Raw genomic sequence first — 10991 nt, 5'->3', positions numbered from 1 at the left:
GTGTGTGTGTGTGTGTGTGTGTGTGTGTGTGTGTGTGTGTGTGTGTGTGTGTGTGTGTTCGATAAACAAGCACCTGCACCACGTGCATATATCTCCATATGATTGAAATATGAGCAACGTGTGTGTGTGGCTATATGTGTGTGTTAGTTTGTGTGTGTGTGTGTGTGTGTTTATGTACGTGTGTCTGCCGGTGGAAGCCTGATAAAATTAGAACGTCATATTGAGTGTTGACAGAAACGCGGAGAGCAGGAAAGCTCTGGAGGAATGTGGGAGATGGACGAGGCCGATCTGTCTCGAGGTGCAGCTGCTCCAGTCGGGTAGGCCGGGAGAGCGGAGGGTTCAGGATGTGAGGATCAGGCCTGGCTCGTCCCCACCGAACTCAGGGCCCAGATTGGAAAATGAGGCCGCGGGAGGACTGGACTCTGGTGCCTGATTTAAGGAAGGGCTTTCAACGGTAATGTTTCGCTCATGGATTTTTTTTTTTTTTGGGGTGGGCGGGTTAGGGTTATATATCATCCACATGTGTTTTGGGAAAAGGGAATATTGAGAGAAAGGCAATTCTATTAACACATTCAATACATTCAATAATGAAAACCGCTAGGCTGGGAAGGATTTCCCGATGTGTGCACTATCAATGGGGAGATGCCTGCCTCGCACATTTTACACAGAACAATATTCTAAAGTCAAGTCCCACAGATTTTTATAAGTTGAGTGTCTGCTGTTAAAATTTCCCATACGGTATATCTATCGATCAGCAAAATCTAGTAAAGTTCAGCCTGGACTCAATAACATCAAATTAAAACATGCATAGACTACACTTACGGTATGCCAAGAAGCCCTGTTGCTACAGCCCTGTCATCACAAACAACACCCACACACACACACACACACACACACACACACACGCACACGCACACGCACACACACACACACACACACACACACACACACACACACACGCACACACACAACATGTGGTGACCATCTTATCTGTAGTTCAAAGAATAGTTTGCAATGTCTTTCTGCTCCTCTGGGGAGTCTTACTTGGACCAGGGAGATGCTTTCATGATAAGAACTCTCTCTGTGTCGGTGGGATGTGCATCAATAGTCGGAGTTTCACACATGTGTTGACCTTTTCATTGTGAGGAGAAGGACTATGATGCTTAGCAAAATAACTCATCGATCACGGGATAAATAGTGGTAAACTATGGCTGTTGGAATGGCCCATGTAATGACATCATGCTCTAACAGTTTGAAAATACTCAATATTACATGTATTTGGTCACTATGACACTCCATATTGTGGCTGGGACCTTTAAGTGTGTTCTTTAAGTGTGTTCTTGTGACATATGCACAATAGTCTGGTATGATTATTAATTCCGGAAGCCTATATGCCTTATAAATATACAAAACCAATGACATGAAGAAACATCATGGGACTTTACCTTACTTTGATACCCAGTAATTTGGCAGAGTTGCAACACCCATCGTATCATTATCCTTCTCAAACGATCTCAGGACAGCATCTGGAGCAGGGAGATAACGCAAATCAAAAGAGGCAGAAAAGAAAAGACCTCAGTCTGACATAATCCAGCCATCTGCGCCCGTGACGCTCAGAGACAGTTCAACGCTGACAGATAAAACCAGGGGTTTCTGGCACGCTCTTTCATCTTCATTCAGGGCAGGGGAGCGCGCGGCAGACATGAGGCCTGGTTCCCGGGGAAGGCCAGATGAGAGGCCAGATTGTTTGGCCGTTCTCATGAGCGGATCAGAGGTCGGCTCTGGGCCGCGGCCCGTGGGTTGGCTCCGAGGAGAGTATGGTAGCTGTGTGTGTTTGCACTGTCTCTTCGGGACCAGACGGCCAGACTCCGAGTCCGTCGTCTGGGTCCAGGAAATGGCGGTGATTAGGCTCAATGCCCCCTGTGCTTTAGCGGGCTTCACGCTGATGGATATGGTATGTGATTGGATTGGCGACCAGGGCTTGGGGGGGGGAATGGGGTGGTGGTGGCTAGGGGGGGTGGAGGCCTTCCCCCATTGGGTCTTTCTGCCATTTTCTGTGACCTAATTAGATTTTGGAGAAGAAGGGTTTTTGGAAGAGTTCTCTGCAGTGAGTCAGAGGAGTCAAAGGGGTGCCTAGGAGTTTTGTATGCCGGGGCTGTATTCGTCCCAATCACACAATGTGCGAGGGAATAAAAAAGCGTGAGATTTTGGTCGGGGAAACTTGCAAGATAACTTTGTTAAGGTCATAATAATGAATAACACTTTCAAAAAATGACCCAAAATAATAAACAAAAATAAATACCAAAAGCAGTCTATCAGAGCCAGACAGGGTCGCCTGAGGCCATCCAAACGGTCGTACAGCCAGCCACATTCTTTCCACACGGAGAGGAAAGGACCATGGCCTGATAACGTGAGGTGCAGCCAAATGCTAGCGGCCTGTAAACCTATTGCCTCCCCGCTGGGACACACCTGCTGGTCCACTTTGGTCGACAAAGTGAGACGCTGTGAGCGATCCATGTGGATGTACAGCTGGAGATAAAGTGATGGGATTCTGTCCTCAAACCTTTGCAGTAGTGGGAGATGAGGCCAGCTTGGAGAAGTGTCCTGATGGACCTCGGCCTCCTCACAGCTTATTACTTCAACAGATCTGTTAACCTTGCCTACGGAAAGCAAGTGTAGAGTTTAGCAGGTGAGTTCTGAAAAACGTGCCTGGATAAAGACAGTACTGTGCGTTTAAAACAAAATAAGAATACTTATTTAGGCAGAGGACGAGGCTACTCAAGGTTGTTGCCTGTTAGTATGCAATACATTGCAGTTTAAGGGTTGGATAGTGATTCACACAAGGATACATAACTACCTTCTCTATATCTATACACCTTCTGTGCAATAGTTGTGTTATATTTCAAACAAACAAAACTCCCGATCATCAGTGTGATGTGCTTGCAACAAAATTCCAGCTTATTGTCTGTATTGCATGACATTTGCCATCCTTATTTTTATAACAATCCTTTGCCAACCTTATTATTCCTAGGTACAGGATTTTAATTGGTTGATTTTGGCAATGGCCGTCCTGAATTCACGGTAAATAGAGGCTTTTTACAACCCTGGATGTTGCCTGACTGCGTGTGTGTAGCGCCGGCGACTGCCTAATAGCCATCAATAATGAATGCCAGCTGTGTGATTTGTTTCAGAGACGTTGCCACAGACAACAGGCCTGCAGCTGGTGCGGAGACTAGTTTTAGACGTTAGCTTTGCTTCGAGGATGTCTCTGTACATTCTGCCCATGTTAGGAGACAGAGCAGCGCTTTGAGTAGAGTAGTTAGCGCAGTAACGCTATTATTAGCATTCACTTACTGAGAAGTAGAAGTTGTATGGGACTACATTCGAGACACACTGTAAAAACCTCAGTAACAGATGTGATAGGCTCCTAGATAACGTTCTCTCACAAACATTATTACATTACATTATTAGATTATTTTTTTGTAAAGCACTGCGCTACCTAAAAGTACATCACAGTGTGACCTACCTGTAATCCAACCCTGCTGAGTGGCCAAAGCTATTTCCCAATTGACCATGACCATACATTTTGACAGTGGAGACGTAACCTTGGTGTTATAAGGTCAAGCCTTTGTATTCTCTCTCTATCTCCCCCATCTCTCTCTCTCTCCATCTCTCTCTCTCTCTCTCTCTCTCTCTCCCCCCATCTCCCTCTCTCTCTATCTCTCTCCCCCAATCTCTCTCTCTCTCCCCCATCTCTCTCTCTCTCCCTCTCTCTCTCTCTCTCTCTCTCTCTCCCCCCCCCATCTCTCTCTTTCTCCCCCAATCTCTCTCTCCCCCAATCTCTCTCTCTCTCTCTCTCTCTCCCCCCCATCTCTCTCTCTCTCTCTCTCTCTCTCTCCCCCAATCTCTCTCTCTCTCCCCCCCATCTCTCTCTCTCTCTCTCTCTCTCTCTCTCTCTCTCTCCCTCTCTCTCTCTCCCCCCCCATCTCTCCCCCCCCATCTCTCTCCCCCCCATCTCTCTCTCTCTCTCTCTCTCTCTCTCTCTCTCTCTCTCTCTCTCTCTCTCTCTCTCTCTCTCTCTCTCTCTCTCTCTCTCTCTCTCTCTCTCTCTCTCTCTCTCTAACTCTCCCTCCCCCCCCTCTCTCTCTCTCCCTCTCTCTCTCTCTCTCTAACTCTCCCTCCCCCCCCCTCTCTCTCCCCCCCCTCTCTCTCTCCCCCTCTCTCTCCCCCCCTCTCTCTCTCTCTCTCTCTCTCTCTCTCTCTCTCTCTCTCTCTCTCTCTCTCTCTCTCTCTCTCTCTCTCTCTCTCTCTCTCTCTCTCTCTCTCTCTCTCTCTCTCTCTCTCTCTCTCTCTCAGCATCCTGACGGATTACCTGTGTGTGACCTGAGCTGTCCGTCGTCCCAGGCCTTCTCAAGGGAGCCCGCCGTGGAATAATTTCCTGTTATCTGTTGAAAACAGACGCCAACAACAAACACCAGTCGTAGTAAAATGCTAATGCCAAAGCCTTTTTTGGTAATTTCACTCCAAGATGAAAAAGGGCGTCGACAATTTTTTTTGGGACGTTATGTTGAAATGATGATTACTAGATGGAAAAAGGTTTGTTAGATAGTATCACATCTTATGCTTCTATCTGTCTGTGAGAAAACCCCACAAATATCAAAGTCGTTATTTTTAAATTAAATCTGTTATTTTCGGCAAATGCTTTTAAGAAGGTTAAAAAGTTATCCCAACAACTGTTGGGAAAATGTATCACGATTGCAATCATCTAGACAACTCACCAAACAGGGCTCTGTTCTTGTGTATGATTTAGTGCAGACACAACACAACATCTCTTGCATGTACAATCTTAAAGCAAACAGTGATATAAATAGTACAATAACCAGTCCTCACTGTGAAAAGTTTACGTCTCGATCCCTGCAATATACTATGACACATATCTGCACACATCTATACACGTTCCCATCCAAACTACAGATGTCAACACATCCAAACAGATAAGAAGGAGAGACCTTTCCCGCTAATAAAACAAGAATCCTGAAATTTAAATGGTCACCCCAAGTAAGGGGACACCCTAGGGGGGAGCCCGTGTTTTAGCCCCGGCATTGCAACATTTGGACGGGGGACATCACTCCTATGCACCGAAATCCCCTCAGAGGTCAAAGGTTCATGCAGGCTGGATGCGTCTCTGCAAAGGAGCCATATGCTTTTCATTTGGCAGCCAGATCCCCTTTCCTTATCAGTTCAGCGCAGCCATCTTGGGATGGAAAACATTTTTGTTTGCCATTAGTTATAATATTTATAGTCTGGGTTTGTACGGTTCGTATCTGCTTGTGACGGGTATAAATGGTGAAGTATTAACGGAAAGTGTTGCAATGTCAAGCTCGGCTGGCCGGAATGAAAACATTTGTCTCAGGGCCTTAGACAGCCAGACACTGCGGATAGGGACGGCAGTAATTCTAGTAGAACAGGTCTTTGCATTTTGTCAACTGCAAAGGTCTGCCTCTACCATTGCCGGCCCGAGGTTTATTTTTTTTCAGAGGCAGAAACGCTCCTGCAGAGCATCACACCTCGATGGCTCCCGATAAGCCTTGCATGGCTGCCGTCGCCGTCGGTGCGTGACCGCGAGCGGAGTAGGTGAACGAGCGCAGCTCATCGTGGAACACTTTGAGTGGTCGAGTGGCTTGAGGTAGTACGCTCCATGCAGGCCGCACTTCTTCCTCTTTAATTCTTTTGGCCCCCTTTGGGAGCCTAGGGCGTCTATCATGGATCTCCACCTCAGGCCCTACTAGCGCACATAATTCTACTGTGTTGGATACTGATTAACGTTAGGGATTTGCTACTTTTTTGCTGAGGATTTTGTAAATGCTTAAATTTATTCATGCGTTAGGTTTATAAATATTAGAGACGAGGGGAACAGTGGCTTCGACCGTGAGCGGTCATCCACCCAGATTGTTCATTCATGAACATATTTTAAAATATTTGGAGACGGTTTTGAATTCCTACGATTGTCTTGATTTCATAAATACTGATTTCCCAGCCCAGATTAGCTTTTTATAACAATATTCCAGAATAAGTTACTACCACAACAACATCACGACCAGTACTGCTGCTACTACTACTACTACGACCGACCACCACTACTACTACTACTTACACTACTACTTTTACTACAAAGTGTACCACGAGTCAATAGGGAAAATATTAAGCAACCTATGGAGGCTTTCTCACTCACAATAGATGTTTGCGACAAACACACCTGTCAACTGGTCTGTAGAGTAAATGCATGAGGACTATTTTGTTGATTAGTGCGGCCTCATTTGGCGCTGATATTAGAAGCAGACTTGCCCTTTTTTTCGGTAAATGTCACGGAACTCTCTCAACGGTAATTGGTCTCAACGAGAGTCCAACGACAGCACGGCTGCGGTGAGTTCATATCCTGCACGTGGGCCGTGGGCGGCCCGATGGTGGACTGAGGGGGTGCAGTGGTGGGGTTGGTGGGTGGTGGTGGGGGTGGGGTGTCTCCTGGGAGTGGTGGTCCTGCAGGGGTCTTGGAATCCAGTCGGAGCAGACTGCCGCTATCATCTCACCAGAGTATAGGCTGGCCTCCCCCATCTGTACTCAACAGCTGCAGGGGGGGGGGGGGGTGGAGTCACAGACAACCAGAGAGGGAGGGAGGGAGAGAGAGAATTTGGAGGGAGAGAGGGGGAGAGATAGAGAGGGGGGGAGAGAGAGAGAGAGGGGGGCGGGGGGGAGAGAGCGACAGAGAGAGAGAGAGGGGGGGGGAGAGAGCGACAGAGAGAGAGAGAGAGAGAGAGAGAGAGAGAGAGAGAGAGAGAGGGGGGGTGAGAGTGACAGAGAGAGAGAGAGAGAGAGACAGAGAGAGAGAGAGAGAGAGAGAGAGAGAGAGAGAGAGAGAGAGAGAGACAGAGAGAGAGAGAGAGAGAGAGAGAGAGAGAGAGAGAGAGAGAGAGAGAGAGAGACAGAGAGAGAGAGAGAGAGAGAGAGAGAGAGAGGTAAACAGAGAACATGAGGCACACTTACAGATTGGTTATAGGAGGAAGGGAGGAGGGAGCGAGCTGGGGGGGGGGGGGGGGGGGGGGGACAGAAAGAGAGGAAGAAAGAAAACGAAGGTTCTTTTTTTACAACCTACCACATGTGTTTATTTAGAGAAGAAACCATTGTGTCATTCAGTTATTCCAGCGTCCTACGCCGGGGCCAATGGAAGTCCCACACTGACGGCTTTTTAAATACACAGTTTACACTGCTGTGAAGTGGCCTCATAGCAGCATCGGAGCGCCGGGAACGTGCCAAATGGGGGGAACATGCCGCGGTCCCACATTCCCACCCTTCACTACTTGACGACTCTATAGCCCTCAGTGATGCTAGGGGGCTGGGGAGGGGGCCGGGGGGGGAGCGGGGAGGGTCTGGCGGGGGGGGGCTCTCGGGCACATTTGTCTTGGTCCTGCGTGCTCTCTCCAGGTCCGATCTCTTGAGTTGGTGTACGAGGGACTTGGCGACCCGCCAGTCGAACCGTAGGGGCTCCGGGACACAACGAGGTTGGAGAGGCCACGCAAGATGGCCGGATTGTATTCCGCTGTGTGTACTATTTACGTTCCCCGTTAACTGGATACCCCTCGGCCGGCCCGGGTGTAAACGCCAAAGACACTCGGCCGACGCCGCCGCCATTTTTCATGGGAGGAAGTCGGTAAAGAGTTTGGACAGCTGCACTTGACATTCAAAACATCTCCAGGTGGCTTTTCCAGCCTATACCCACGGGCTATAAACACCAGGCAATGGTTTTTGTAAGACTCAAACTATGAGACGTTACATTCTGAGCGATTGTGTATGTATTTATGTGTGAACGTGTGAATGTTTGTCTGTGTGTATGTATAAATATCTGTATGCAAGTATGTATGTAAGTATTTATCTCTGTATGTATGTGTGTCTGCATGGATTTCTAAAATATAGAAATTATGATCAATATCATACAGTATATCATATATATCATACATGTATGTATGCATGTTTTTTTTAAAGTCCATAACAATGTGTATTCCCTTTTTAATCAATATCAAATCAGGAATTGACAGTGCATGGGGTCAGAGTGATTATGTGTATGTTATCTTTGTTGTGGTCTGCTATGTTGTTAAATTCTCCTCTACTTCACTCTATGTTTGGGGATTATGGTCACATGTCTGCAAGGGGTTAGGTCTTTATTGGCCCGTCCATATGTGTTCCCGCTTGTCTGCAGTGGTATGGAAGGCCTGTAGGCCCTGTATAAATAGTTGCTTATACAGGCTGAGAGACTAAGCGGCATTTGTTACAACAGCTGGCATGATATTTGGTGCACGATGGCCTGTGCAGAGATTCACCAAAGGAACCGCCATGTTGTCTCCTCTGCCGCTTCACTTCCTGATTCTCGGCCAATCAAAAATATGGATACAGGAGGCCTTCGATGACACTGATCTAAGAGGATTGGGGCAGCAGTGAGGATGGTTAAAGTTGGAGAGAACGGAAAAAGGGTTTACATGGTCGTACATTTTAACAGGGTTTCTCAGTGTATAACAATGTAGTCGTATTCCCAGTTGCATGTTGCTGAACAACCCAAGAAAACCCTCATTGGCTAGTAATGAGGCTTTATGGTTATAACAGTTGACATTTGGAGCAAACCAAGCCAGACTTTCTCTGTGAAGATCAGAGTAGAGCCGTCCGTACGGGTCTGTCTTCAGACATTTGAGTAGAGTTTCAAAATATTGAAAGAGAAACAAAAGCTGAACCCACGATCATGCAGTCGTTTCTTGTGTGATTTACCATGGAGAACCCCTGAGCCACCACCACATCTCAACAACGAAAGCCATGCATGTGGTTTCCTACCCCTGGGATAGCTTACCGACCTCAATCTCAAAGCATTTGGACTTCTGGTCACATGAAACTTTTTTAATCACCTGTAAGCGTAGTAGTTTATGTATCTTATGTTTCTGTGTGGTGTATTCAAACTAAAAACTTTAACACGGTATGTTTACTTTACGTTGTTGGGGCTGAGCTGCAATATCGCTTCAATGAACAAGACCAAGAGTCACAAAAAGTGACTCAACAGACGTTTTGTGAAACATAATTACGGTAAATACGTCGACAACCGGAGAACCGATTAATTTGAGCACCATTGTAGAGCACAAAGTACAGTCAATCTAGTTATGGATTCATTTGTATTTAAAGAGCTGTTTTCATTCCTCATTTTAGTAATTACTCCCTGTGTGAAAGAAAGGTTTATAAAAAAGGTAGGAGAGAAGATAGTTTTCTTCAAGTAATGCTTAACTTATTCTTTTGTGATTGGGTTTTCATTGTCATTGTCATGATAATAAAGATAAAGATAAATAACAAGAAAAAACTGACAAACATATGCATGCAAACATAGATACTAAATTGAGCAAGGAAATTAATCTTCAATTTCCATTACCTTATCTCCCTTGCTACATCTCCCTCCTAAATCCCCAGAAAGGAAGCAATTTGAATGGATGGTTCCTGCGGAGTCATTTCCTGTATTCTGATATTTCCTTTTTGAGACAACGCACGGTCACAGGCCCGCTCCCACATCTCGGCCCTTTAGGGACTCAGCCCAGTCCATAACTGATGCAACCCTTGCAGCATAAATCTGGGCCCTGCCGCACTTAAACAAAAGCCATCCTGTGCAGAATATAGATTACATGGTGTGGAATCTGGCAACGGGCTGTTTCTAAGGTGGCACACAAACACGCACACAAACAACACACACACGCAAACACGCAAACACAGTGTTTGCGGTACTGGGTTAAAGATTACAATACAGACAGTTATTGTTAGGGGTCTTTTGTGGAGAAATCTAGGCTGTTCTTCATTATAACAGACCGGGCTCCACGGACTTGATATAGTGGGTTCTAACACAAAGCCCTGCTCGCCATGTTTGGAAAATCAGCAGGGGATGGTTTTAATATCATTAGGCCTGTCCCTTAATTGGGCTGCCGTGGCAGAGAGCTCGTTTAATTGAGCCCTCAAAGGAACAGCGCTCAGCCCTCACTGAACAACATCTGGTAAAAACATATTGTTTTTGGCAAAACTGTGATGGAAATTTCTATCCTCTTTTTTTGTCAACTTTAAATGTTTTTTTATTTTGGACGGGGGGGGGGGGGGGGGGGGTATGTGAATGTTGTTTGATGTGATTGGGAAGATTGGGAAGTCGAAACCACCATATGTATTGGTCTAGCTTGCGAAAATCGGTTCAATATTAGAATTAGAGTAAATCCTTTGATTGAATTGATTCCTGCATTCTTCAATGGTAATTGATTCGGGTGGCTTGTTTTTGAGCACACATTGTTACCAGCTCGGCACAACAACCAAAAACCACAAAACAACACCTACCGCAGCAAAAACAAACGATGTCGTTAGCCTTCGCTTAGCTTTAGAGCTCGGTCGGCTTGGGTTCACCCTGCGCTTGTGCCCGACGGCCCTTCTGGACAGGGGAAGACTGCATTGTTAGGAGCTCTTTTGTGGCTCAGGAGAACACTGGGTTTCCTTTCTGTAGCTGGAGGCTACGGCAGGGAAGAGGCTCCAAGGAGGATAGAGTTCCTCTGGATCCATCATTTCTGACGATCCCGGGCACTGGGACGAGAGCCAGGAGCATGTGCGCTAGGCCGCCGTAACTGACATTGAGTGCATTGTTTTGCGGTGGGAAGCTCAGGGGCGACCTGGCCCTAAAGGTACATTCCTGGGTTCAGAGTGTGTTGTTGGAAACACAAGCAGCCTTTGTGCCCTCCCTCACTCCCTCGTCTACATGGAGACTCCAGACCTGAACGGCCTTCTCTCGCTCATGTGTCAACATGTGGGCTATCGTCTTACAAATGGATGCGTGCGCCCAGGCCCGAGCATGCACGCGCCTGCGGGGCACACACATAGAGACACACACACACACACACACACACACACACACACACACACACACACACACACACACACAC

The sequence above is a fragment of the Gadus morhua genome, chromosome 6 (assembly GCF_902167405.1).
Source record: "Gadus morhua chromosome 6, gadMor3.0, whole genome shotgun sequence".
Lineage (NCBI taxonomy): Eukaryota > Metazoa > Chordata > Actinopteri > Gadiformes > Gadidae > Gadus > Gadus morhua.
The sequence above is the reverse complement of the archived record's forward strand: the minus strand, read 5'-3'. Positions refer to the sequence as shown.